This window comes from Macaca nemestrina, chromosome 1 (genome assembly GCF_043159975.1).
Source record: "Macaca nemestrina isolate mMacNem1 chromosome 1, mMacNem.hap1, whole genome shotgun sequence".
Taxonomy (NCBI): domain Eukaryota; kingdom Metazoa; phylum Chordata; class Mammalia; order Primates; family Cercopithecidae; genus Macaca; species Macaca nemestrina.
The window spans coordinates 185,676,758-185,703,671 of record NC_092125.1 but is presented as its reverse complement, the minus strand read 5'-3'; the positions used below and the strand labels follow the sequence as shown (position 1 = coordinate 185,703,671).

General features: G+C 47.7%; 1 protein-coding gene across 12 annotated transcripts in view; it reads left to right on the top strand.

Annotated features, from left to right (window-relative positions):
• LOC105495000 (putative selection and upkeep of intraepithelial T-cells protein 1 homolog) overlaps positions 1-26,914 on the top strand; it is a 222,588-nt gene that overhangs the window by 25,634 nt on the left and 170,040 nt on the right. Inside the window, exon 3 of one of the 12 annotated variants that reach the window (XM_071093419.1) lies at positions 6,775-6,975. The exons of the other annotated variants lie outside the window; for them this stretch is intronic. The gene's annotated coding sequence lies outside the window, so the exon portion shown is untranslated. The remainder of the gene's footprint in view (positions 1-6,774; positions 6,976-26,914) is intronic. 12 annotated transcript variants of the gene reach the window in all.

Here is a 26,914-nt window from a genome sequence, read left to right as displayed (position 1 = left end):
GATTTAGCTGGTCTGGTGGGGGTCAGGAATCTGTATTTTTAAACAAGCTTTCCCAGGTAATTCTGAAGCAGCTAGCCAACACCTTAGAACTTTTTTTAAAAAACGAGATGCTAATAAATGCAATGGAGAGAAATAAGAGGAGGAGACAGAGAATTCTTGCGGGGTGGGGGTGACACAACTTTAAATAGTGTGGTCAGGAAAGGAAGACCTGAAGAAGTGAAGGAGGTAGCCATGGGTAGATCTGAGAAAAGATCACTCCAGTTGGAGACAATGGCAGATACAAAAGTCCTGAGGCAGGGCTGACTGATGTCCTGGAGGCCAGTGTTGCTGGAACACAGGAGATGAGGTCAGAGGGGTAATGGGAGCAGACTGTTTGGATAGGGCTTACTCCTGGCCTTTCTGAAACCATTGATTTAATCAAACTCATCCACCATTTAGAGAAAAAACAGGCCTGGAAAAGGGACATTTTAATAGATTCATCTTCTCTGTGTACTTCTTTTGCTCGAGGTTATGTACTGGGCCGTGTGACTTGGTGGTGTAGAGAAGCATAGAGATGAATAGAATATAGACTCTGTCTTCCCAGGGATCCCAATCAGGTGTGGGCACAGGCTCACGCAATCCTTTCCGGTAGAAATATGTGGTTCTATGCTGATTCTAGCTCTAACAGAAATGGCAGCTGCAGTTTGAGGTGGTCATGGAGAGAGATTGGCATGTGAATGAGCAGAGTGGGACAAGAGTAGCTCCTTGAAGTTGGGGGTAGGGAGTGGGTCAGACTTCAACAGACACAGCAGGAACGACTTGCCCAAGGAAACAGAACAAGTGCATGGCTGAGACTGAGCCAGAATGGATGTCTGTTTGTGGTTTGGGGGAGGCAACATGAGAGTATGGGGTCAGAAAGTCCTGGGTTCTGAGCCTGGCTCAGCCTTGACATTTGAGACCAATGTGGGCCACATGACTTTACTTCTTGGAGTCTCTCTGGCCTCAATTTCCCCATCTTGTCCGTGGGATTAGTCCCTACTCTGAATATTGGCTATGAAAATTAATGAAGTAATGCATGATTATGTGTCTACCAGCCCAGGGGTTGGCATGCGGTAAATGCTCAGAAAGGGAATTTTGCATCGCCCCCAGCGTAATTTGATCTGTTTTTCTCCCACACACACCACCACTTTCTGTCTTCATGGAAGCTACTATGGGCAAGCTGCCCCCCGAAGGTCCCGCATAACAATTCACAAAGCCCAATCCCATTGGCCAATTGAGCTCCATATTTCAACTACACCCTGAAAGTGGCGTTATTATTATTGCCCCATTTCATGGGTTAGGGGAGGTGGGAGGAGGGTGGCATCATCCTTGAAGGAGCCAGGACTTCTCTGTGTTTTTTTCTTCTTTACTATGTTGACCTTCATGGCTGGGCCAAGGACACAGACCACTGAGGAGCTGCTGAGTAGAGCCTGGAGCTGGGGAAGCTGTCCTAACCCCATTCACGTGGAGGGGTCCTTGGTGACAGTGGTCGTTTGGCCCTGCCCGTTCTGCCCCACCTGGGCTCCCAGTTTAGCCATGTCCCAGCCCTACCCTCTGGGCTCAGCCCGGTGTGCTCTGCCTGGCTTAGAATAACCAATCAGCAGGGACCTCCTTCTAATTTGATTTTGGTTGCTGGGGAGGGGCATAGGCTCACACATACAGGTTAATGCTTTCGCTGCCAAGGATGGAACATTTCTGAGGCAAGTTCTTTGTTCTTTTGATCATTCATTCTTTCAATAAGCCCTTCCATTGGTCTCTTTGGCACTGTTCCCTGGGTTGACACTGGGGATAAAGAGGTAAGTTAGACCTAGCCCTTGACCTGGACCACCACCTCTAAGGAGGCAGACGTGGAGACCCATCATCACCGGCTGTGCTGGAAGACTGTGAGAAAAAACAAAGCCCAGGGTATGCAGAGCTGAATTCTAGGCCAAGAAACGTTCCTCTCAGTCAGCACGGTCATTCATTTGTTCCTTCAGCCAACACTCACTGACACCTGCTGGGCTCCATGGGCCTGGGCCCTGGGGAGGCAGAGATGACTCAGACCATTTTTAAATTTAAAAAAATCTCAAACCTTGAGGTGGTGGAGGATGGGCAGACACATTGAACTTTGAAATAGGTCATTGAAAAGAGAGTGGTAGGAAATTGGGGGGTGGGACGGTGCAACCACTTTCCTGGGGAGAAGAGTTAGAGTAGGGGCAGTGGGACAGCTCCTAGGACTTAGGCCTTGAAGAAGGGAAAGGCTTTGACAACTTGGACCTGTGACGATGGGCTCCAGGGTAACCACATTTACCACCTGCCGGGTGTCCTAGATAATTCTTATTTAAACAATCAGGGTTTTAGTTGAATGGATATATCAATTATTGGCTGACTTTTGTGTTTATTATGTAATACTCTTTTCACTAAAGGTAATATATGTTCAAACTTTCTAACATTTGATTACTTTGATCAAACTTTTTGGAAGAAGAAATTAAATAAGAATAGACCATTTTTTAGACCACATGTTCTGATTTCTGATTCAGAAGCATCATTTCTATACTTATATCCACACAACCAGGGTCTAGTTTGACCCCTCTGCCCAATCGCAATGTGTCTCAGGAAAGATTCTGTCCTCAGCCATCTCCCCAGAAGCAAGGTAGAGGTGGGTTGGGGCTGAATAAGAAAAGAGCCCTCACCAGGTAGATGACTGGGTGGAGTTAGCATTTGCAGCTTGAAATGACCCAGACCTCAAGAAAGTTCAAGATTCAGGGTGTCTTGGCTATATTCATGGTTAAGGACAAGGGATTTTGAATCAGCTACAGCTGGGTTTAGTTCATTGCTCAGACACATATGTCTGGACAAGACAATTAACTAATGTACCTATGCCTTGTGTAATTTCTGTAGGATTATTGGCAACATTATATGAGATAATGCCCTGTATCTGGCATTTAGTGAAGACTCGAGGAAAGGTGACTGATAAATGAATAGTAGTAGTTGGAGGACCTCAAGTCTGCAACTTTTGCAACCAGAACCTTCACAGCCCTTGAGATCCTGTTACCACCAGGACTGTCATCCAGCTCTCCCTCCCCACTTACAAATCATACCCACCTGAGCAGGTGTGATCAGGGGCCAGAAGCTAAAGTGCTCAAAAATCCTAATACCACTCTGAATGAAGACAGTGTCAGCCCTGGGGCTGCCATGTGAGGATCTGAGCCTGCCCCCACCCCATCCCCGCTAAAGCCAGCAGCACCTATTTGGTTTTGTACTTCGGAAGAGACCTAGAGCTCTGCTTCCTGCCCAGGGTCCCTGCCCCTTTAAAAGACCCTGTCTTCTCATCTTCATTCTGCTGGTTCTATCCATTACCCCTGAATGGAAACTGAAGCTTAATTTTTCATGCTTGAAGCCATTAACACTCTGGGCCCTTGACAGGAAACACAGCTCAGCTTTAATTAGCCACAGCAAGCTCTCTGCATGAGCTTCTAGCACAGCCCAGGGACTTCAAAGATAAAGGCTTCTCCATTCTCACTAATCACAGCTATTAATGAGCCAATCAAGGCAGACTAGGGCCAAGGCAGGCAGCTCTCTTAGTACCTTAGGCAGATAGCTCTGTCCTGATGCCAGGAAGCTCCTCTCCCTGCAGAGCTGGAGTCTGGTGTCCTTGGGAGCAGAATGACTGGGATTTGATGTCCCATCTGGGTTGGGACCCCAGCTCTGCAGCTTATCTGCTGTGAGTCCTAGGACTGGACAAATGTCCTTTCTGAGATGCTTTCTACAACAAAAAATAATAATGCTATTTTCATGAGGAGCTATTATTATAATGGGAATATAGGTCAGAGATTCTCAAACTTGAGCATGCTTCAGAACCACCCTGAGGCTTCATTAAATCTCTTGACTGGGCTCTACACTGACTTTCTGACTCAGGCGTTCTGGGAGGAGTGGTGTGCAAGAATCTGCGTTTTTAACTTGTTCCTAGATGATTGTGATGATGCTGATTCGGGGACCACATTTGAGAAGCCCTACTCCAGACTACATGAGGGGTTGTACAAATGTGAGCTATTACTTAAAGATTTTTATTGTATTTCCCTGAATAAATGTCTCCTCACCCCTTTCCTTAACCTATCTATGTCTGCTATGACAGTTTCTAGGAGCTTCCCATCTGGGCTATCAATACTTGGACACACCAGCATTTGTCACTGTGTGGTGCCCTGATAGTGTAAAATAGTCCAGGTATGCTCAGTCTTAGGCAGAAATGGGCAGGACCACTTCTTTGCCCAATCTTGGTACCAAGATTCCAAATCCTGACATTGACATCTTAAGTCTCCAGCATCTTCTCTGGAAGGACAAATGCATTGGGACCTCTGATTCCAGAGAAAGCAAAGAGCATGGAGCCTTTAGAAGTCTTTTGGGAAATGAACTGCATGGTGGAGGCTGGGAAGATAGAAATGTGCAGAAAGGAAGGTATTCATCACTCGAGGCCATGCTTCTTTCACCTGAGCATTACAGTGTGGGGAACATAAACAATGGGATGGTGGTAAGACAATGCATGTGGTTTAGGGGGGATTGATGAGAAATTTCTACTGATGGCCTAACTAATGTCTAACTAAAGTCCTTCCTGCCACATTCTGCTGTTTCAGAACATACTCTGTTTCAGGGACACATACTCATACTTATTTCAACTACTGCCTCCTGCTTGCAACACCTGACAGCATGACTCAGAGTCACACTGAGCTTCTGGCTTTAGAGACAGGTTTTTGTGGTCAAAGAGTATAACAGTTCATGGACTTAAGATGTTGAGTTTCAGTTGGGGCTGTCTTCTCCGGGTCCTGACCCCTCATGCTGCTCACTCTCACCTCTGTGCCTTTTCTCTGTTCCACCACCTCACATACCCTTCTTCCTACTCCCTCTTATTCACGTCTCATTCAGCTTTCACCACCCACCTCAGATTTCTCAGAGAGCTTGTTCCTGAGAACAAGCTTGTTTTTGATGATCTTTGCTTTATAGATAGCATATCTCGAAGTGTGTGCCCAGGGGCTCTGGGGGATGTTATTATAGAAGCTCTAATGCAACTGAGGTGTCCCTCGGGAATGTTAGGCTAGGTAAAGTAAGTCTGGTGTCTTCTCTGCAGGACTTCTCAGAGCCTTGAATATGCGACTGTGGTTCGGGAAACTTAAGAGAGATGCTTAACAAGCAGCATTTTCTAAACACGTCACCACAGTATGCATAATGTACTCTTTTTCCCACAGAGTGGGAAATGCTTTGATGTGGAGGAAGTAGGCCCTGAAGGACAGATGACTTTAGAAAAGCTTCAGAGTCCAGCCAACTTGGGTTCCAATTCCAGAACTTACATCTCTTTGAACCTGTCCTTTCATCTGTAAAATGGAGACAGTGGTCCTTACATTGGAGAGCTGTTGCAAGATTTATGTGAGATGACATGAGAAGTGCCTAGCCTGGAGTGAGGTATACAGTAGGGGCTCAATAAGTGTGTACTTTCTCCTCCTTTTGCCTTTCCTAGTGAACTTTTACAATCTGAATGAAGAATGAACTGTACAAAACAGGATGTGTTGCACGTACTTGGCATATGAGAGTGAAGCCAGTCAGGTGCACAGGGTTGGAGGAATAAAAGCTTGTAAGTGACCAGTACAGTCCAAGCAGGCTTCCTGGAGGAGGCGGGTCTTTGCTGGGTCAGATTCCAAAGATAAGTTCTCCAGCAAAATCCTGGGGAGGGGGAGGTAGGGAGCTTTGAGAACTGCATCTCTCTGTGAGCAAGCTATGGCAAGAATTCTTCTCTTTATTTTCTTTTTCCACCCTGGAGGCCTACTTCCCCACCAAATCCAGCTGACGCAGCACTTGTCTTCCCCTCCCACAGCCTGAACTTAGCCAACATCTCAAGTTCGCAAGGTGTGAACCTCAGAGTTGGGCCCTCCTGGCTTGTGGAAATTCGCTCAGCAAAGCCTGTCTGGCTGCCTGCAGAAGCATTCTGCGCTAGTGCCCTCTGGAAGCTCTGGGCAAACAGGTCACCAGACTCAAACAATCTGGGGTGCTGCCTTTGGGCCTACATACCCTAACCTTGTCCACAGGTTGAGGGGAAAGAGACAGATTTGTAGATTTTCTTTCCGAGACTCTTTATCACCTCCTGTTTCCTGGTCCCCAGCAACCAACCATTTCAGGAAACCTTACTTTGAACCTCACTTTGCTCCTAGGTCCTTTAATCTCTGTAATATACCTAAAACAAGCATTATAATTCCCATTTTAGGGATGAGAAAACAAAGTCTCAGTTAGCTTGAAAACAAGCCTGTTTGGTCCAAAGTCCAAGCTTTCTCTGCTGATGCTATGAAGCCCTGGATTTCCCTTAGTGCCTTTTATAGTTAATCCGGCCTGTCACCACCTCCAGAAAGCCTTCCTAGTCATCACTCAAGGCCACGCTCATATCCCCTTCTCCTGAGCGTCTACAGTTGGAACCACATTGCGCACCTTCCTTTAATCCATATTTCTGGGCAGAAAAGGACTGAGTTAATGTTCTGCCACTGTATCCTAGTTCTTGGAATAGCACACGTATTAATCTTCATCGAGAGAAGGAACAAAGAAGTATGATTTTTGAGACTACATGGACGTATCATGTACTTTGCCTCCCTGTCAGTCCTGAGTCACTCAGTCCACAATTCTTCACCCTCCTCTTAAACCATACATGGGTGTTTCTGGGCTGGGCTCACAGGTACTCACTGACTCGACTTTCCAGCACATCACTTGGTTTACCCTCCTGCACATCTGTTTGCTTCTCAGGTTTCGTCAAGGCCTCCAAATATTCATGAGCAGACCCCTGTGGCTGGACCCACTCAGGAGGGGCCCTGTAAGATCTCGGCTCCAATCCTCTCCCCATGAACTAGCTGCAGTTCGGCGTGCCTGCCTTAGACCCACCACCCACCAAAACTCCCTTCAGTGATTAGCGGAGGTGGCAGGGAAATTATGAAAACCATGTGACAGGTAAATGGCTGTTTCTACAACTTTCTTAAGTTTCAAAGGGAGAACAGAGTGCTTTGCTCCAGCATGCGGGCTGGGAATTCAGGCTTTGCAAGTGCTTTCCAGAACACACAGGGAAGAGCAGACCTAGCAGGATTCTGCATTTCCCTTAAGTGGAGTCCAGCTGGGCCTCTCTGCCTGCAGGACTGAGCCCGTTCATAGAATGGGCTTCATCCAAACATGATGGCTTTGTTCCCCTGTGTGAAGATGAGACATGCAAGTGAGTTCTGAATAGAAAGAGCTTCTTCTCTCAAACCCCAGGCTATTGTAACTTTAAAATATATCTCAAATCTGACTCTTTTGGATTTTGTTTGTTTGTTTGTTTGTTTTTGAGATGGAATTTCACTCTTGTCGCCCAGCCTGGAGTGCAGTATGATCTCTGTTCACTGCAACCTCCACCTTCCGGTTTCAAGTGATTCTCCTGCCTCAGCCTCCCGAGTAGCTGGGTTTACAGGCACTCGCCACCACGCCCGGTTAATTTTTGTATTTTTAGTATAGACAGGGTTTCACCATGTTGGCCAGGCTGGTCTCGAATTCCTGACCTCGTGATCCCCCCACCTTGGCCTCCCAAAGTGCTGGGATTAGAGGCGTGAGCCACCATGCCTGGCCAATCTGACTCTTTTCACCATTCACATCACTACCTCCTAGATCCAAGCCACTATTGTCTTTTGCCTGGTCTGCTGCAGTAAGCTCCTAACTGGCCTCCCTGCTTCCAGCCTTTCACTATGCAGCAGCCATGGCGTCTTCTTGCCATTATAAATCAGATCATGTCCCTCCTATGCTTAAAACCCTCAAACAGATCACTCAAGCCCAGGAGTTCAAGGCTGCAGCGAGCTGTTATGGTGGTACTGCACTTTAGCCCGGGTGACAGAGCAAAATTTTGTCTCTAAAAAAACAAAACAAAACAAAAACTCTCAAATAACTTCCAATTGCAATCTTTACCATGCCTTAAATCACCTCTCTTGCCTGTCTTCCTATTGTCACATCTTCCACTCTGCCTTGTTCTCCATGATCCAGCCGCAGTAGCCACTTTCTTGTTCCTTGAACAAATTAACCTTAGTCAGTCACTTTTGCCTTTGTACTCATCTGGAAAGCTTCTTCCAGATCCTTTCAGGGCTGGCTGCTTTCATAATTCAGGCTCAAATATCACTTACTGGAGAGGTCTTCACTGGCCATTCTACAGAGTAGCCTCTGTTATATCTGCTGTTCTATTGTTTTTGCACTAATCATTCCTATGCCAAGAAATTTTGTGTATTTGCTTCTGTATTTCTTTTCTGGTGTCTCCAGCTACAGTCTAAGCTCAGTGATGGCAGAGATGATGTTGGCTCTCTTTGCTGACATATCCCCAGTGCCTCTAGCACTCTTGGTGCTGAACACTTGATAAATAAATATCTGTGAATGATTGCATGGAGTGGCATCTCAGCATACAAAACCCTATGGGAGAAGGCCTTTGTGGGCTTTCTGGGTGAGCCACAAATGATGGGTAGGATTTTCTAGGTGGAGAGAATCAGAGAAGGTATCCCAGGAAGCAGACTTGGCAGGGAGCATGAGTTGAAGGGTTGGAAGGAGAGAAGAGTACAAAAGAGTACCGCAGCAGCAGGGAGGCTGAGTGCGCAGCAGAGATGGAGATAAGGTTAGTTCTGCACCTGGGCCAGAGGCAGGGGTGGGGGACACAGGTGGCAGGGAAGGGGCAGGTTCTGGATGCCCTTGAAGGCCAGACAGGAAAGCTCCTTGTACCTTTTCCCTCTGCCCCCTGCCCACCCCTGCATGGTTTCCAAATCCATTCCCTGCACCTTTCTTTTCTGCAGGCATATGGTATTATTTCCAATTGAAAATGTAGATGGGAGCCACAGGAATTTATAGAGTCACATAATATCCACATCAGCAAGTGGAAATGAAACTCACCTCTACTGAGGCTGAACAATGTCCTTGCCAATACGGGGTCCTTGCCATTACGGGGTCCTTGCCAATACAGCTCACATAGAGAAGCCAGGGCAGAATTTGTCTGGATGGGTAGGAATAGCAAATCATAGAATCTTTGCCCACAAATGGGCTTAAATGGAATCCAGCTACAGAATCCTTGAGTCACATGCTTTCAGAACAGTGCTCTGCAGACTCACAGAGGCCATCTGGTCCAACCTCCTATGCCCTTTGGCCTCTTGTCCAAAAACCATCAGTTGCTCCTGGCACACCTCCAGTGATGGAAAGCTCCCTGCTCATGTCACCAGATGGCCCTGACTCTCAGAAAGCCTTCCTTTTCTTCATACTGAAATGGATCCAGTTTCCCTAGAATCCTCCTCCCCAGACTTCTCTCTGTTTCTGGGGCTGCCCACTCTGCCCCCAGGCAGCATGGTGGTATATAATGGCAGCTGTCACATCCTCCAGAGCCTTCTGGCCAGACCCACACTCTGGGCCTTCCACTGCCTCTTCAGTGTGGCTTCTGGGCCCTCCTCATGCTGAGCACCTCCTCCAGACTTGCCCTCCTCATCATCACTCTGCTTCCATTGCTTTGAGGAACATCTTCAAAGCAGGGTGCCAAGTGCCCCTGGAAGCATCTCCTACTTCGAGACCACACACATCGTTGCTGGTGGGAATATACCATAGTATAGCTGTTGTGGAAAACAGTATGGCAGTCACTCAAAAACTTAAATATAGACCCAGCGATTCAACTTTTTGGTATGTACTCCAAAGAATTAAAAGCAGGGACTCAGACACTTGTTTTTGCAGTGAGATTGAGACACTTGAGATTGCAGCGTTATAGTCAAAGAGTTGAAATAACCCAAATATTCATCGGTGGGTAAATGGGTAAATAATATGTGTATATACATACAATGGAATATTATTCAACCTTAAAAAAGAAGAAAATCTATCATGTGCTACTACATGGATGAACCTTGAAAACATTATGCTAAATTAGCTAGACACAAAAGGACAAATATCATGTGACTTCACTGTTATGAGGTACCTACAATAGGCAAATTCATGGAGACAAAAAGTAGAATGGTAGTATGTGTGTGTTGAGGGATAGTGAACAGGGAGTTGTTGTTTAATGGATACAGAGTTTCTGTTTTGAATGATGAAAAAGTTCTGGAAATGGATGATGGTGATGGTTGCACAACATTGTGAATGTAGTTTTTTTTGTTTTGTTTTGTTTTGGTTTGTTTTTTTTTTGAGAGACAGGATCTCAGTCTGTCACCCAGGCTGGAGTAGAGTGGTGGGATCATAGCTCACTGTAGCTTCAAAATCCTGGGATCAAGTGATCCTCCCACCTTAGTCTCCTGAATAGCTGGGACTACAGGCATGCACCACCATGCCTTGTCTGGCTATTTTTTTTTTTTTTTTTAGTAGAGATGGAGTCTTGTTATGTTGACAGGGTAGCCTTGGAACTCCTGGGCTCAAGCAATCCTCTTGCCTCAGCCTCCCAAAGTGTTGAGATTACAGGTGTGAGCCTGCCTCAGTCTCCCAAAGTGCTGGGATTATAAATATGGTAACTTTTTAGAGATATATTTACCTTAATAAAACAATTTTTTTAAAAGGCCACACGTATCTACCCTCTGTTTCTTGCCAAACATCAGTCAAACACCAGGCATTCATAAGGTGCCTACTAAGCACAGAGCCTGTCTTACACACTGTGGGCTGATGTGACTAGCAGTAGGTACTGCCCCTGTTTACACTCACAATAATAACCAAGCACTAGGTTAAGCAATTAACAAGGATTCCATTATGTAATCCACACAGATTTCTCAAGTAACTGTCATTGTACCAATTTGATAAATAGAACTGAGGCGAAGTAGCTTGCTTAAGATTACACAGAGATGAGCTCAGGATTTAAATGTGAATATCTCATTCTAGAGGCTAGGTTCTTAATCATTATACTTGCCTATTTCTTGAAGCAAGCATGGGAATTGCTTAAGAGCAAACACACACACACACACACACACACACACACACACACACACACACCCCTGAGATGGTTCAATGGGTGAAACGTGCACAAAGGTTTCTTATAGAAGGGAGTGGCCATAACTCCATGAGTGGATGACTCCTCTCTCATCCCCTGATCTTTCCTCAGTGAGTATTTGTTGAATGGTGCCTGTTGAATGAGCATTGGTGTGTCCTGAAGTCAGATTTCCTGAAGGAGGGGGTCTTTCAGCTGGGTCCCTTGGTCTGGGGAGAAGAAAGGAAAGAGCAACTCAACCTGGACTTTGTCTGGAAGGCTAGGCTGACCTCCAGGCTGGGCTTTCGGAAGCTTGTGTCCGTGTGCCCTCCTCCATCCCCAAGATTCCTTGCTGATGGAACCTATAGCATGGGCTGAGCATGTCGGTTCCCTGCCCAGCTAGATGGGCATTGCTGGCAGTAGGTCCCCTGTCTAATCCTCTCTGTGCCCAATGCCCAGCCGGGAGCTGGCACAGAGTCGGTGCCCTGTGATTTTTCATGGAACAGAAGAACAAAGCAGGGTTGGAGAAACTCTACAGAAGAGTTCAGCCATGAGGAGCTCTTCTTGTTCAATTCTCCTTATTTCCCTATAATTAGAACAAATTCTCTGTTAGCTCAGTTTCCATTCCCAAAGGTGGGAGGAATTCAGGAAACTTCTCCCAAGATGCCGAGCCCCATTCTCAGTCTAACTGTCTAGACATATGACCCCCAGGCTGCCCTTGGCATGATCTTGCTCAGAGCTGGTGGGGGCTGCAGCAGCAGCTGGGGCACATTATGTCTGGGGCTGGCAAGGCGTCCATTCTGGGCTGAGGAGTCCTCATTTTGGAGGAAAGCAGCCCTGACTAAATGACTGAGGCACACACCTGACTGGCAGTCGCTTGTGCACATGAAGGCTGGGCTACTGCTGCAATGCACAACCCCATGGGGCACAATTCACATGGAATACAGAGTGGACAGTGTTCCCTGGAGTTGTGTATTGCTGCTGTACTGGGGCAGAAGTGAGGCTGCTGGGGACAGGCATATCACTGGGGCCATCTCCCAGCTATATGTGAGCCTGATGTCCTCAGAGCTCTGTTGCCTGCCCAGGATTTCTCTGTTCTGTGGCCTTGGATCTCCCATTGTTTGCACTGCGTGTTACTTGGATTTAACTTCTCTTGCCTCCAACTGAACAATCCAGAGTTATGAAGGAGTAGAGGACAGATCAGAATCCAGACCTCAGTGATCCACTTCTTAGCTGTGTGACCCTGGAAAAGTTATTTGGCCTCTTGGAATTTCAACCTTCTTTGTGAATTGCAGATAGTAGAACTTACCTTCAGAGTTCTTAGAAGTATTAAATGAAATAATATTAATAAAGTGCTTAGAACACTGTCTGGCACATAATAAGTTTTATATAAGTGTTGGTTAAATGAATACAAATTTATGTAAGTCAGTCAAGTTCTATCCTAGAACTTGTAAGGTGGTAGAAAAACGATTGTGTGATAAGTGAATAAATGAAACCTGAATCTGCATCCTAAGCTTACCAGGAACATGTGATGTGGCTTTGGGTAAGTCCTATGCCCTCTCTGTGACTTCCTTACCCATTTGTACAACTGGGATCTGTGACAAAATAATCCTGAAAGTCTCTTCCAATTTGAAATGCTACAATGCAAAAGTTTGTAACACAAGATCCACCATCCTCCATCAGTCAGCTCTAGTTTTGATGTAGTTCATTCCCAGCTGCTCTCTGATGCACAGGCCTGCAGCCTAGAAGATCTGGACCTTCTGTGCTGCATAACTCAGGCCCCATGGACATGACTGAGCCAGGGACTATAATGACAGATCAGTTCTGGAAAACAGTAAGGCAAGCAGAGTGCCCCAGAAGACCTACCACTGAAGTGGCCTCAGGGAAGAATTGAGAGAAAAGGGCAATGGAAAGCTGGCATTGGAGGTTTCTTGATCCTGGGGAATTTAGAGCCACTGCAAATAAAGTGAATTATTCAAAAATAGGAATTTGCTTCTCCTCTCAGCCTCAATAGACTGCCTCTGCAGGGAGAGAGGTTTTGGCTTAATTTGGCCAAGCTCACAGTTGAACACATTCCTCTTTTGGTTCCCAGGGCTCAGAACTAGTCTCGTGGGGGGATGGAGGTGCCACGGGAGAAATTAGAAGATGGTCTCTTCAGATGTCCCCTACATAGACATATAATGTGCCAAATAAATGTGGAGGGGGTCTCCTTGATCATCATATGGCATTTGTGGCTTAGTAGGCCTCAGAGTTGTCTTGTGTGGTCCTTTTAGATGGAGAAACTGAATCCCATGGAGGAAAAAAGACCAGCTCAAGGTCATTCTGGAGCAAACTAAGTTAATGTCAGAGCCAAGGCTAGGGTCTCCTGACCCTAAAGTTCGCTGATTCCTATTCTTCAGACATGTGACTTCTGCACCAGCCACAATCAGCATAAACTAGTGCAATGAACAATTTTACATGCTGATATTTATTCAGTACTCATTTACTAAGCCTTTGCATGTGCAGGTTTTGAACCAGGCATAGTCATGAACAAGGGTAATGCCTGAGATAGGACAGAGAGGAACCAGCTGCTTGACCTCCAGCTACTTAGGCAAGAACATTAGCAGTGTGAGAATAGATTCTTTCAAAGGAAAGAGCAGGGGGAAGGATGCACACCTGGCTAGAAGGCGGAAGGAGCAGAGGGCTGGGAATTGGAAAGCCACTCTTGTTTTCTATTTTCTCATTTTCATTTGTCTTATATCCTCTCCTTGGCTAAAAGAGGGATTAAGACTCTCTCATTAGCCTGGGAGCTCCCTCTAACTGGCTCTCTGAGTCACCCTCTCCTCTTCCAACCTCCAACATGTCCTCCCATTGAGTCTCCAGCCTCCAGCATGCCCTCCCATTGAGAACCAAGTTTTGGCATGCCCTCCCATTGAGAACCAAGTTTTGGTATGCCCTCCCATTGAGAACCAACTTCCAGCATGTCCTCCCATTGAGAACCAACCTCCAGCATGCCCTCCCATTGAGTCTCCAGCCTCCAGCATGTCCTCCCATGGAGTCTTCAGCCTCCAGCATGTCCTCCCACTGAGTCTCCAACCTCTAGCATATCCTCCCGTTGAGTCTCCAGGCTCCAGCGTGTCCTCCCACTGAGTCTTCAACCTCCAGCATATCCTCCCATTGAGTCTCCAGCCTCCAGCATGCCTGCCCATTGAGTCTCCAACCTCTACCATGTCCTCCCATTGAGTGTCCAGCCAGTAGCATGCCTTCTCATTGAGTCTCCAAGGTTTAGCATGAGCTTCTATTGAGTCTCCAGCCTCCAGCATGCCCTCCCATGCAGTCTCCAATAGATGGCCTCCCATTCAGTCCCCAACAGCAAGACTTCTCAATGAGTGGCCCCCTGGCTTTCCCCAGCCCAGATCCTACTTGGATCAAGCCACATCATATCCCACCTAAGGTGTTACTGAGCTCCTTGTCTCCAGCCCCCACCAGTCTTGTGATTCCTGCTTACTGGTTCTAGAGTGGCCTTTTTGAAGCCAAACAATCTTTAGGAACTGAGTTTTGTAGGAATCTGACATTGCTTCCAATTCTCTTCAGAGCTGTTCTGGGACACGTACAGCCAGAGAGGGTCTGTGCGGCCCCAGAGGTCAGAGTTAAGACCAGTGGGAGGAGCACAGGGGGCAGGTTTCAGCTCTGGAGGAGGTAGCACAGCTACCAGTCAGAGGGTCTACTATTGTAACAGGCTGCTCTGGAGCAGAGAAAATGGGGTATTAGTGGTTTTCCCCATCAATAGAGGTGTATGAGCAGGGGTTTGAGACCTCTTTTCTTCCTCCAAAATTGTACAGAGTTCTTAGGCATCAAATACAGGTGTCGAATTCCAAACCAGGAACCAAGATTGTAAACACTCCACTGCACTATCTCTATTTCCATGTCTGCATCCCTTCTTGGGCTGGGAGCAATTTGAGAGCTTTTGTGGTTGGAAATAAGCATGTGGGTCTGATTCATCTCCAGAGCCTAGCACTTGCTAGGTTCAGTAAGCACTTGCTGAGTGAATGAATAATGTGTGAGCTTCTGAGATTCCGGAATTACTGGGCCTGGCCTCTGCAGCTGAGGAATGGCAGGGACTTGGTGTGGAAAAAAGGCTCCCCTCTGGCTGCCAGTCTCTGAGAACTCCCTACTTCAAAGGACTTGTAGATAAGAAGGGCTTTCTGGGGTAAGTGAGATCCTGCCCCACCCCTCCCCTCCCCTCTCCACATACACACCAAATGTGCACATGAAAATCTAGCTTTCTTATCTGCCTAGGCTCAGATTTGGCACCCTGGGGCTTAAAAGGCTAAGGGAGGGAACTCACAGTCCATCCAGACGTCCTTAAAGGCCTCCAGCTGTGGACCACAGGACATTGTTCCTTCTGAGGTGCCAGTTCCAACTTCTACCTGCATGGATGTGTGAGGCCCTGCAGAATGGGAATGGAAGAGGCTGCCTGGAAATAGGAAAGGCAGAGAATATCAATGAGGGCAGCAGAACTGGCTGGAAGGATTCCAGGAGAGGGAGAATGAAAGGGGATAAATAAGGCAGAGGTTCTCACTTTTGGAGGGGAATTCCCTAAAGAGAACAGAGGCCTTAATTCACTTGTGATGAGCCAATGATTGGAGATGGATGGTTGAATGGATGACTGGAATGAATGGCGGTCCATTCAAGGACTTCTTGAAAGTTTCCTTAGACTCTGTGCCAAGAGTCATACCCAGCGTCTGTCCCCAACGAGCTCACAGTAAACAGATGGGTGAGACCACAGTTGTAATTCAACATGTGGACAGACCTTGAAAGATGGAAGGGGTGTGGCTACAGGCTGAGGACAAGGTTGAGCCAAATTCTCAAAGAGAGTTCAGAGGTCACTCCCCTAGGATTTGAGAAGCTCTGGACATTTCATGAACCACTTTGAGGTAAAATTCAAAATGGCCAAATATCTTGGTTGGTGTTAAATTTATGCTTTCTTAAATTGGGCTTTGGTATGGATAAGATATAGTATTAGGATAAATATCTAATGCATGCGGGGTTTAATACCTAGGTGATGGGTTGATGGGTACAGCAAACCATCATGGAACACGTTTACCTATGTAACAAACCTGCATGTCCTGCACATGTATCCTGGAACTTAAAATGAAATTAGACTAAAAAAAGATATAGTAGGCATAAAAATTCACGAAAAGCTTATGGAAGAAAATTAAAAATAGAGAAAACCATATTCTTAATGTAATTTGTTTGAGTGTGAATTGAAAACTTGAATGGGAAGGGTACTCTCTGTACATTATTTCATTTAATACACTTCATATGAGAATTATTACACACACTTTTCATATAGGAATGCTTGGGTTCAGGGAGGTTAAATAACTTGTTCACAGTTCCACGGCCAAAGTGGCAGAACTGAGATCTGGTGCTACAGCTCTGACTTGGAAGCCTGCTAAGCTCTATTATACCACAGGGATCTTAAGATCTATCTCAGCAGAAGGACTCCTGAGTACAACTCCTGGAATTCCCGAGCCCACGGAACAGAGCTTGGAAGCTTTGAGTCTGAACAAAGACCTGGAGGCAGGAGAACCAGGGGTGAGCTTGGTGGAGTAGTTACTCTTCATCATGACAGAGGAGAGTGTTTGCTTAAGGGAGGGGAGGGAGCTGACGTTAAGAGGGGAATTTGGGTGTGTGCATTGGGGGCTTTGAACATGAGACCAAGAGCTGCTCACACTTTGCAATGCTCCTAGTATACAGTTAACACCAAATAGCTATTTGTTGGAAATACTTGCAAGCCAACAAAATGCAAAAAAAGCTTGTAGGGGGAAAAATGAGATTTGAGTTATTTCAATTCGGTTTCTGCTGTTCCTATGAACAGAATTTATAACAAGGCCTTTAAATATTAGTTAACATTTATTGACTACTTACTTTGTGCCAGTCACTGTTTTAATAACATTACTTGAAGTAACTCATGTGTCCTCACAACAATCCTATGAGGTAGGTACTGCTATGAACCCATTTTACATATAAGGAAATGGAGGTAGCCTTGGACAAATGACATATGTTCTCAGGGTCCTGGTTTTGCATCCATTACATAGAGAAATGAACTATATGAAATTGCTCATGTATGCATGGCCAACACACAGTTGGTATGCAAGAAATGTTTGTTGAATTTCAGTCTGACATGAGTTTGACATGAGTAATGAAGTGACAAGGCCAAGGTTTTCTGACTCTAAACTTTGGTTCCTCTGCCACCCCATTCCTCATCCCAAGGGTTTTGCACATCATAGGTGAGCATTAAATGTATGTTAGATGAATTCCAGGGTCCACTTGGGTGTGGTTGCCTCCCTGCACTTGACCCACAGGAAGGATGGGTTGGGCTGTCCTGAGTTGGGAAGTCCCCTCCTGCAGACAGACACTGCTTCCCTGACTCACAGGGCCTGATCTCCAAATGGAAAGTTTTCAGGTAGCCTCTGGGGACAGGTGGCGGGCATCCCCGGACAAAGTTTTTCTTTCCTTTATGCTTGTGTCAGCCCTCGGGCAGGGTGGATCCCCAGCTCTCTGGGTGGTATGTGCAAGACCGTATCAGCTTGTCTGAGAGCCAAGTGTGGATGAAAAGCGAATGTGTCTCACATTGCTGGGTGGGTGTATAGCAGCTTGTGTTTGTGTTAGTGTGAGCCAATCAGTCTTCATCCCCATTTCCTCCTAGATGTGGATTATCTGATCCTTCAGAGAGAAAAAAAAAAAAAAAATTCACTCAGCTGAAGAAACCCAGGCTGGGAAGTTCTGATTGTGGGTGTTTGGCCATGGGTGTCCTGCACGTGCTCTTTGCAGGGAGATCTTTTCTCTAACATCCACTCCTTTCTGAGATTGCTGCAGAACTGGTGACAGGACCCTTAGGGTCACAATATCTGCAAAGGCTCTGGCTTTAGGTGGGCCCTGCGGGGAGGAAACCGGGAGATGAAGCTAGTGCTGTGTGTAGGTCTCTGGGGCAGGGAGAGGACAGAGAGGGAGGGTGCAGTCAAGCAGATGAAGAAAGCCAGTGGGGGTTCCCGGGCCTTCTGTCCCTCCCAGCAGCATGGTGGCACAGTGAGAGGTGTGTTTGTCACATAAGCCTAGGACTTGCTGAAAGGTTTTTAGTGCAGCGCTAACCAGGCAGGGACCCTGCTGCACTTGGAATGAGGGTAGGGGGTTGAGGATGGAGGTTGGGGGTTGGGATTTGGGTGTGGGTTTGGGGTGGGACACATTTTCATTTTTAGAGTCCGACTGCTGGCTGAGGTCTCAGCCTGGCTCTCAGTCCCTCTCCTGAGCCTGCTGAGGATGGATTCTAGGCCACCTTGGGGTGGGAGCGGTTCTCAGAAAAGCCTGGCTCACTGGACCTGTCAGATCCCCAGACCCTCCCCCAGCACTCCTTGAACTGCCTAGCTGGAGTATGTTTGCACAGCTGGGGATGGGGAGAGGAGTGGGTGGGGAGGGGCTGCCCTCTGGGACCTGAGGCTCTGGCCAGATCTTCTTCGGACAGTTGGAAGTAGCCCAGAATGATGGAAAGGGCTGTGTGGATCCATGAGTGGACGTGGAGCCATGGGGCTGCTGCTTTCCAGCAGCAGGTCGTGGAGCTTCCATGTCCTTATCTGTAATGTGGGGAGGATACCATACGTAGCAGTCTGTGGCGGGAGCTAAACCTAATCATACACATAAGGAACCAGCCTAACGCATGACACACAGTGGAGGCTAAAAATATGAGTTCCCTTTTGTTTCTTCTTTTCTTTCTAGTCTGTTTCTCCTGTTTTTCATTCTGCAGAATCATCGTTGATTATTCCTGTATACATTCACTGAGTGGCATTGGCAGCAGGCACTGTGGATGCTGTGGTGAATGAGACGGGCCCCAGACCTCGGAGCAGCCCACAGACTCATGACAGAGACAGACAGATGAGGGCAATCCACACAGTGGGTAGGAACAGGGATGTCACAGTCCCTGGAGCAATGCTGTGAGGTACTTAGTATGATCACTCTCATTTACAGATAAAGCACTGAGACTTACAGAAGTGAGTGAACCATGGCAGGATGCAATTTTCATTTAGCTCTGAGTGCAGGTTCCCAGCTGTTTCCTCAAGGCTCTTTGCCACTTCCTTAGGTGTCCTTCTTCCCTGGGCGTCCTCAGTTCCTCTCAGAGCAATGATCACCTGGGTCCTCATTATTTGTTTGCTGAGCTCTTGTCCCTACTAGACTAGAAGCCCTTCAGGAGCTGGAATCATGTCTGGACCGGGGGCCCAGCATAGGGTCTGGCACAGAGCAGGCATCAATGCCTGTTTGTTGAAATGGAACCAGTACATAAGCACGACAGGGCAGTACTCCCCTCAACTTCGGCTCCCCAAGAGAGCGACGGGCAGAGTCTGTAATTCCAACAGTCACCCTTCCCTCTGGATTTGACCTCAGCAGCATGACCGCACCCTCGTTGGTCTGGGTCCTTCCCTCCCTCCTTTCTTCCTGGTCCCATCCACATCCAGGCCAACAGGATACTCAGGGCAGAATGCATAGTGGCCAGGCATGTCCAACCAAGTAGGCCAACCCAGGAGGTGAGGATGAAGTCCAGGGGAAGGAGAAATGCCTAAGAAGAGTTTGCGTCTCCTAAAGCAGTAAGCAAAGGAGCTTAAGGAATTTAGGATTGGGACCAAGTGTTCAGAGAATTGGCGTAAAAAGCAGGAGGCTGAAAAAGCATGGGTCTGTCTGTTGTTAGCGTCTGAGTGGCTACTTCTCTTCCTTGTCAAAGCCCTGTACATGTTGCCCATTTGCTTGGGTCCCAGCAGGCCCTGAGGCCAAGGGAGCCTGGGAAGGAGCTACCCTGGCAAGGAGCTCTCCTGGGGGAGTGACTGACAGGTTGTCAGGCAGCACAGGCTCTTGGATGGGAACTTGGCTCTCGGGGCACATCAGACAGCAGCTGAGATCCCAGGGTGAATTGGCCCTTGTGATGCTGCTGATGGATGCTCTGAGGCCTCCTCATCTGCCTCTGCTCTGTCTCTTCTGCACAACCCAGACCTCCATCTTGCCTTCTTATCCTCTCCCTGTTTACTGGCCAGTGATGTGGTGGGTGGAAGAGCCAGTAAATCCATCAGGCAGGGGAGGCAGGAAGACTCAGACCATCAGTTCATGAATCAGCCCAGCTCTGGGGTTCCTGTCCATCGAACACAGCACAGCAGCATCTGGAGTCCATGCCCCGGGGGCACTGTGGTAGGGAAGGAGAAGGCACCTCCAGGACCAGACAGACCCTGCTCAAATCCTGGCATCTCCACTCACCAGCTCTGTGACCTTGGGCAAGCAACTGGACTTCTCCAAGCCTCAGTATCCTCCTCTGTGGAATGGGGATAATAGAAACTGCCTTGCCTAACTCAATAGGTTGTTGAGAGGATCAAATGAGAGAAAGGGTTTCCAAATTGCTACCAATGGACATTACCATTATTGCCAACCATGCAGTGGGCTCAACCCAGAATCCAGCTCAAACTCAGGTCTCTTGACTCCCAGAATTTTGTTCTTGCCCCTGTACCAGACCCTCATATTAATCTAGCCTAGGTTTTAGCTTGGTCTGAAAGCAGAGGGATAGACTTGATGACCTTGGGTTGACCCTTTCTGGGTCTGCCTGATTCAGCTGGAGAGGCTGTAATAAGAATTGAGCCATGGTTACGTAAAACTGATTAAATGGCTGGTCAGTAAATGTGACTGTTGAAGTTGTATCTCCCAGTGAATTCCTGAACAGATCCCTAGAGACAGTGTGAAGGGTGTGTCTTTCTTGTGGAGCAGTGGTAGAGGTGAGGGGAGAAGGGGTGGGTATTAGGGATAAGGGAGGAGGCAAACATATACTCCAGCCCTCAAGGAACTTGCAAACTCTTTGGAGATGTGGGACACCTATTTAAGAGATATTAGCTAAAAACACAGGGCATCCAAGATCTCATGTCTGGTCTGTTCATAATAGTGCCCCCAGTGCCTCATGCACATAGTCAGCATTCAATAAATATCTGACACATGAAGGAATAAGGTGAATGAATGGCACAATGTTTGTATGTTATCTGTATGCCCTTTGGGACTTTTATGCCCCTGGGAGATTTAGGTCAACATTGGTGTGAAGCTCAGATTGTCTGGTTATTCTGCAGGTGTTTGTCTTGCTTCTCTGTCCCTGCTCCTGGGGGTCTGCAGCACCGTTTGTGCCATGTCAAACCATAGACTCAGGCATAAAGCTTTGCCCTTCTCCTTTTTCCACAAAAATTTGATTGCACTAGGGATTTTGTCATGCTTTGTCACTTGACTGAATATTTGAGGGTGTCATGGGGAGGGATCACAGGTTTTGCCAACTTTATAGACTGCCCAGTGGATGTCTACCAGCTCCTTTCTCACTCCAACCTGTGGCTTTTCTTGCAGGGAGAACTACCAGTCTGCTTTCCCCAGTCTCAGAAAATTCCAAGGAATACAACATTCTCCATTTTTTTCCCTTCCACATTAATCTTCCCAAGAGGGTTCCGGGATCTTTGAGTTCCCAGACGAGTTCACTGAGAACAGTGAACCAGGTTCAGACTCAGAATAGAGAAGCCCTTTCTAACACAGAATTATCCAGATTGCCTGGAGGTGCTGCGCTCCCTGTCAAAAAAGGTGTGCCAGCAGAGTGAGGTTGCAGAGGAGCCCCAGATGTGCAGATGAGGATTCTCAGGTACTGTGGGTTGGAAAGTATGTGAAGCCAAGGAACAGGAGAGCTGAGTTTATGGCCCCAGCTCTCTTAGTGACACTCACTAGGGGTCCGACTAAATTCCTACCTTTGTCTGTGCCTCACCATGTCCTACCTGTGTCTATGCCATCGTCTGTTTGCACAACAGTCTCCTGCACGGCAGGGGCTAGGCAGGTCTGAATGGGTGCTCACTTAGGGTCAGTCACAGCTCTAAGACACTGTGATTTCCTGGTATCTCAAGAGTGGAAGGTGATTTGTTTTTTCTGCAACAGGAATTGGGTGTCATGTTTGTGGGAAATTGAAAGTGAGTGACTGAATCTTCTTATCTTTCTGGCTCTGGGCCCAGCTGGGGCTCTGTCTGGCCTCAGCAGATGGGAAAGGGGCCTTGGGTGAGGGGAACTGGCCTCAGATCCTCCTCTTGTCTGTGGAGAAAATGAAGCAGGTTCTCAGCATCCTGCATGGAGTGGGCCCAGCCAGGTGGGGCTGAGCTGCTTGGCCTGTGGAGATAGAGGAAGGGAACAGCACAGAGCAGCGTGGCTTCTGTGTTGGGGGCTTGCAGGGAGAACATCTTCTGCATCTCTGTGCAGCCCAGGCTCAGGGAGGAAAGCGCTGCTGTTGGAATGGGACTGGAATATGGATGGAACCTTCCTCTTACGATGCAGACTTCATGGGCTCTTAAAATCCAACTTAACAAGGCCCAGTAGGGTCTTCTCCCTGTAGTGGATTTGTAGTGTGTCAAGTTAGCTAGGTTGGAACTGGGTTTTCCAGAGTTCCCTTCCCTGCATAGAGTCAGGTGTACAAAGGGCACAGGAGACATTTTGTGGGACATTTGGAAAGACATGAACAGCAGTGGTATTCTTTGACACTCGGAAGGGCAGTGCATGGCCCTAATCATTGGTGCAGTCACACCTGTTGGCATGGGAAAGCAGCTGGGCCTGCAGTTCCTCCACCTCCTGCGGTGTTTTCCTTTGGCTCTTCTCCTCCTGCCCTAAGGATGTGTTTAATTCCATGGTGAAAAGCTGCTTCTCATGGAGGCCACCCTTACAGCCCAAGTTGGGACTTTGGAGTTAGTGAGACCTTCAGGATTCCATCTTCACATCCATCTTTCCTCTAATTGTCTGCCCTTGTGACTTCAGGCCCCAGCATCAGACCCAAGAAAACAGCCTCAGATAGATGGTTAAACCACCCCCCACAGCTGCATCAGGTCAAATCCTGGAATAAAGCCCTTATTATTCTGATCACCCCTAGCAGTTCTGCTTCTCTCATTAAAACTTGGCCAGCACCTTGCCTCTCCAGGATCCTCTTGTGCTATTCTCCCTGGTGTTCCCTGCACGCCAGCTGCTCTGGCCTTCTTTTCTTTTCTTTTTTTCTTTTTCTTTTTTTTTTTTTTTGAGATGGAGTCTTGCTGTGTTGCCCAGGCTGGAGTGTGGTGGCACAATCTCAGCTCACTGCAACCTCCGCCTGCTGGGTTCCAGCGATTCTTCTGCCTCAGCCTCCCAAGTAGCTGGGATTACAGGCACCCACTACCAGGCCTGGCTAATTTTTGTATTTTTAGTAGAGATGGGGTTTCACCATGCTGGCCAGGCTGGTCTCAAACTCCTGACCTCAAATTATCCTCCCACCTCGGCCTCCCAAAATGCTGGGATTACAGGCGTGAGCCACTGCGCCTGGCCTGCCCTGGTCTTCTGTTTGTTTATTTGTTTGTTTCCTTGAACATGTGAAGCTCCTTCCCACTGCAGAGCCTTTGTATGCACTAGTCCTTCTTGCTGAATGTGATCCTCCACACTCCTCTGCCGAGCAAACGCCTGCTCATTCAGCAGATCATAGGTCTGTTTTCTAATGGTGCTAAATGTCTCTCTCTCTCCCTCTGATAGACTTTTGCAGGTTTGTGGTTTTTTGCATGTATGTGCATATAGGGTGTGGTCGTGTATATTATGTCTGTCTCCCCAGTAGACCACAATCTTCAAGTAGTCACGGGCCACCACTGACTACATTCACATCATATAGCCCAGCCTAGGATAGTGGTTGACACGTGGTAGTTCTGTAGTGATAAATTATTTAATAATTGAATGAAAGATAGAATAAGAAAACAAAGGAAAAAGGAAAGAAAAGAAGAAAGAAGAGATAGGATAGAAGGAAGAAAGAAAGAAGGAAAGAGATCCTATTCATCACCTAATTTCTAGCAGCTATCGCTTCCCTAGAGCGCCTTCCGGGACAGGCTGGGCAGATGCCTCTCTGTGTCTCCATTATACATTCATTCTTACACTGAATTTTGAGTTTGTCTTGGTTTCTTTTCTCCTAACTAGACTGTAAGCTCTCTGGGGTAGGGACTGAGTCTGGCACAGGGCAGGAGTGCAATGAATGTGTGAACTTGTGAAAAGTCTGGGTATTTTAGCATGCCATTCCAACTCTTTTACCATCAAACTCTGGCTCACCTTTGGGCTCATCTCTTCCTGTCCCCAAACTCTTCCTTGTTCCCTGAACAAGTCACATTCCCTCCAAGGCTTTGTGTGTGCAGTCACCTTGGATGGCCTCCCCACTTCTTCCTTTCGCCAGCTTCAGGCTATTTTTCAAGGCCAGCTTTAGAGCAGCTTCCCAGGGCTGGCCAGAGGGTGGGAATGCCGGCAGGATGGTGAAGGTGTACTTGGGCTGAAGTGCTGATGGATTTTTTTCCTAAGGGCTTTCTTTCTCCCAAATGCTTCCCGGTAATTCAAAGGTTTTCCAGAAACAAGAGTGGTCACTGGGCCTCAGAATAGAAGGGAGGCTCCGGTAAATGAACTGGGCATCGTTTCCCTCTCCCTCCTGCTAGAATTTCCTCCACTCCACCCCCGGTTGCCCTGACACACACCTTCCTTCGATCTCGTCTCAACTCAGTGGCTTACCCCTTGCACAGGACTTGGAGTTAATTTGGGATCACTAGTAACCTTGTCTGTGGTGTGGAATTCTGGTCCTTATACTTCTTTCATCCGCATTCATTCGTTTTGGGCCTTGCGCTGGGTACTGGGGATACAAGATACTCAGTTTCTGACTTAGTGAACTCTCAGGCTGACTGGAAACAGAGACAACTCTAGCCTGAGTTGATAGATGGGATCACTTGGGCCTGTGGCACAAGGCGCGATAAGGGAGCCTTTTCAGAGGATGTGACATCTAAACTTACACCTGAAGGATTATCCGTCTTGGCCAGACAAAGGAACAGAAAGTGTCCTAAGCGAAGGGGTGGGGTCCCAGACACAGAGCACAGCAAGGAAGGCCTGGAGGCAAAAGGGTAGGGCCCATTCCAGATACTGGAGGAGTGCAGTGTAACCCGAGTTGGAGGAGGATGAGGGTCCCCTCCTGGTGAGGGTGTCCACTAGGAGATGAGGGTGGACAGGTTGGCTGGGATCACACCACAAAGCAACTTAGGGAGTCAGGATAACAAATTTGAACTTTATTCAGAGAGCAATGGAGAGCCATGATGGGTCTTGGTCCATCTAACTGTAAAGCAAAAATAACAACCCTTGATTTTATTCTGCTGTGAAGGACAGCATTCTAGTGTATCCTCGGCTGCTATCTCACTGTGCAACCTCGGTCCCATCCTTCTCTATCCTCATGTCAACCCTCCCCCACTTTCCAGCTCCAGTCCCCTTCAATTATTGAGTAAGGCATTTGAACCAGATGATTGTTAAGATCTTCTAGCTCTGAGATGCTCTAATTCTAGGATATTCTATATGATTAATTAATTAATTAAATGACATTTACGAATTTTGTGCCAGGCATTTTAGAAGACCATGAGAATCCCAGTCTGCTGGAGAGGCAGATACACAAATCCATACCCATCCCACAAAGCAGAATGAGCTCAGAGCTGTCGGAGCACAGTGGAGCAAGTGATTCATTCTCCCTCAGGGATCTGGGGGCGGCTTCAGAGAGGAGGCAGCAGATGATCTGGGCCTTGAAGGATGCACTGGGGGACAAAGATAGGGCCTGCTTTGTTCAGGGAGAATGAGTCATTTGAGGCCTAGAGACAGGTGCCTAGATACTCCTGGGAGGTCCTGAATGGCAGAGGGGTGTGCTCTACCCTCTGTAGGGCATGGGAAAAATGTGGAGGACCTGGGGAAAGGAAGGTGGCTTGAGGAGGAGGGTGAGCTCACTCGCTCTATCTAGGGGAGACTGGAGTGGAGTTTGTTTTATTGAATGAAGTCAAATTCATGTGCTGCATACAGGAAAGGGGTCATTTCAGAGCCCCATCCATAGGTCAGACTGTGAGACGGGTACCGAATACTTGATCTTTCTTGTTTTTACCCTGACAACAACTCTCCAAAGTTGGAATGAGAATTCAGCTTTCAATGGGAGGAAACAGGCTCGACAGTGAGGTACTGTGTCCCGGGTTACATGGTCAGAAGGCGGCAGAGCTAGGAGTGCACCCCCCGCCCCACCGCCCATAGGGTGCCCACCTCCAGAGCTGTGACCTTTTTACAGGCCGCTCTGGCTGCTTGGTACCTAGCCCTCCCTGGACTCTGAGCTGGATATTTTCCACTGGACCCAGCACCCATGTCCAAGAGCTTGGTCCAAGACATTTCCCGCGGGCCTCTGGTGATGCTGGGGTGTGGAGAGGAGTGAGTGCTGGAAGGGAGAGGAAGAGTGCCTTCCATCTCTCCTGTCATGGGACACCCTCCAAGAATGGGCACCCGGCTCCCCACTGCCCCGGGTGGGGATAAACTCTTGAACTCTCTGCAGAGATAAAAAGCACTATCTTCTCCCAGCCCTGAGTGTTAGCAGATGGGGCCGCTAGGGCCAACCTCCAGCTGCCTCCACCCACACTGTGAGGAAAAGCTGTCTGAGGAAGGCAGGAGGGGCTGGTCCCTCAGGCTCTGCCTCCATCTGGAGCTGTCGGAGCACAGCCATTCAGCACAGCCCCTGCCCAGCAGGGAGGACCCAGAGGTGCGTGTGCAAGGATCTGAGATGAGTGTTCACATCTTAGTTCTTCTACTTTTCTGAAATGGGCAGAAGATGGGCAAATCAGTTCTGTGAGCCTTAGCTTCTCATCAGTAAAAGGGAGCTGATCATTCCTTCAAGGTGCTAAGTGATGTTATTCTTATAAAAGTGCCTAAATTAGTGTCTGATGCATAGCACACCCTTTGCAAACAGATGATCTTCACCGTGTTGGGATGAAGTGAAGTCAGACTGCCTGGGTCCAAGTGCAGCTGCACCTCTAGCTGTGTGGCTTTGGGGAAGTTCACTTCAACTTGGTGCCTTGGTCTCCTCTTTTATAAAATGAGGGTTGTTGAGAGGGTGAC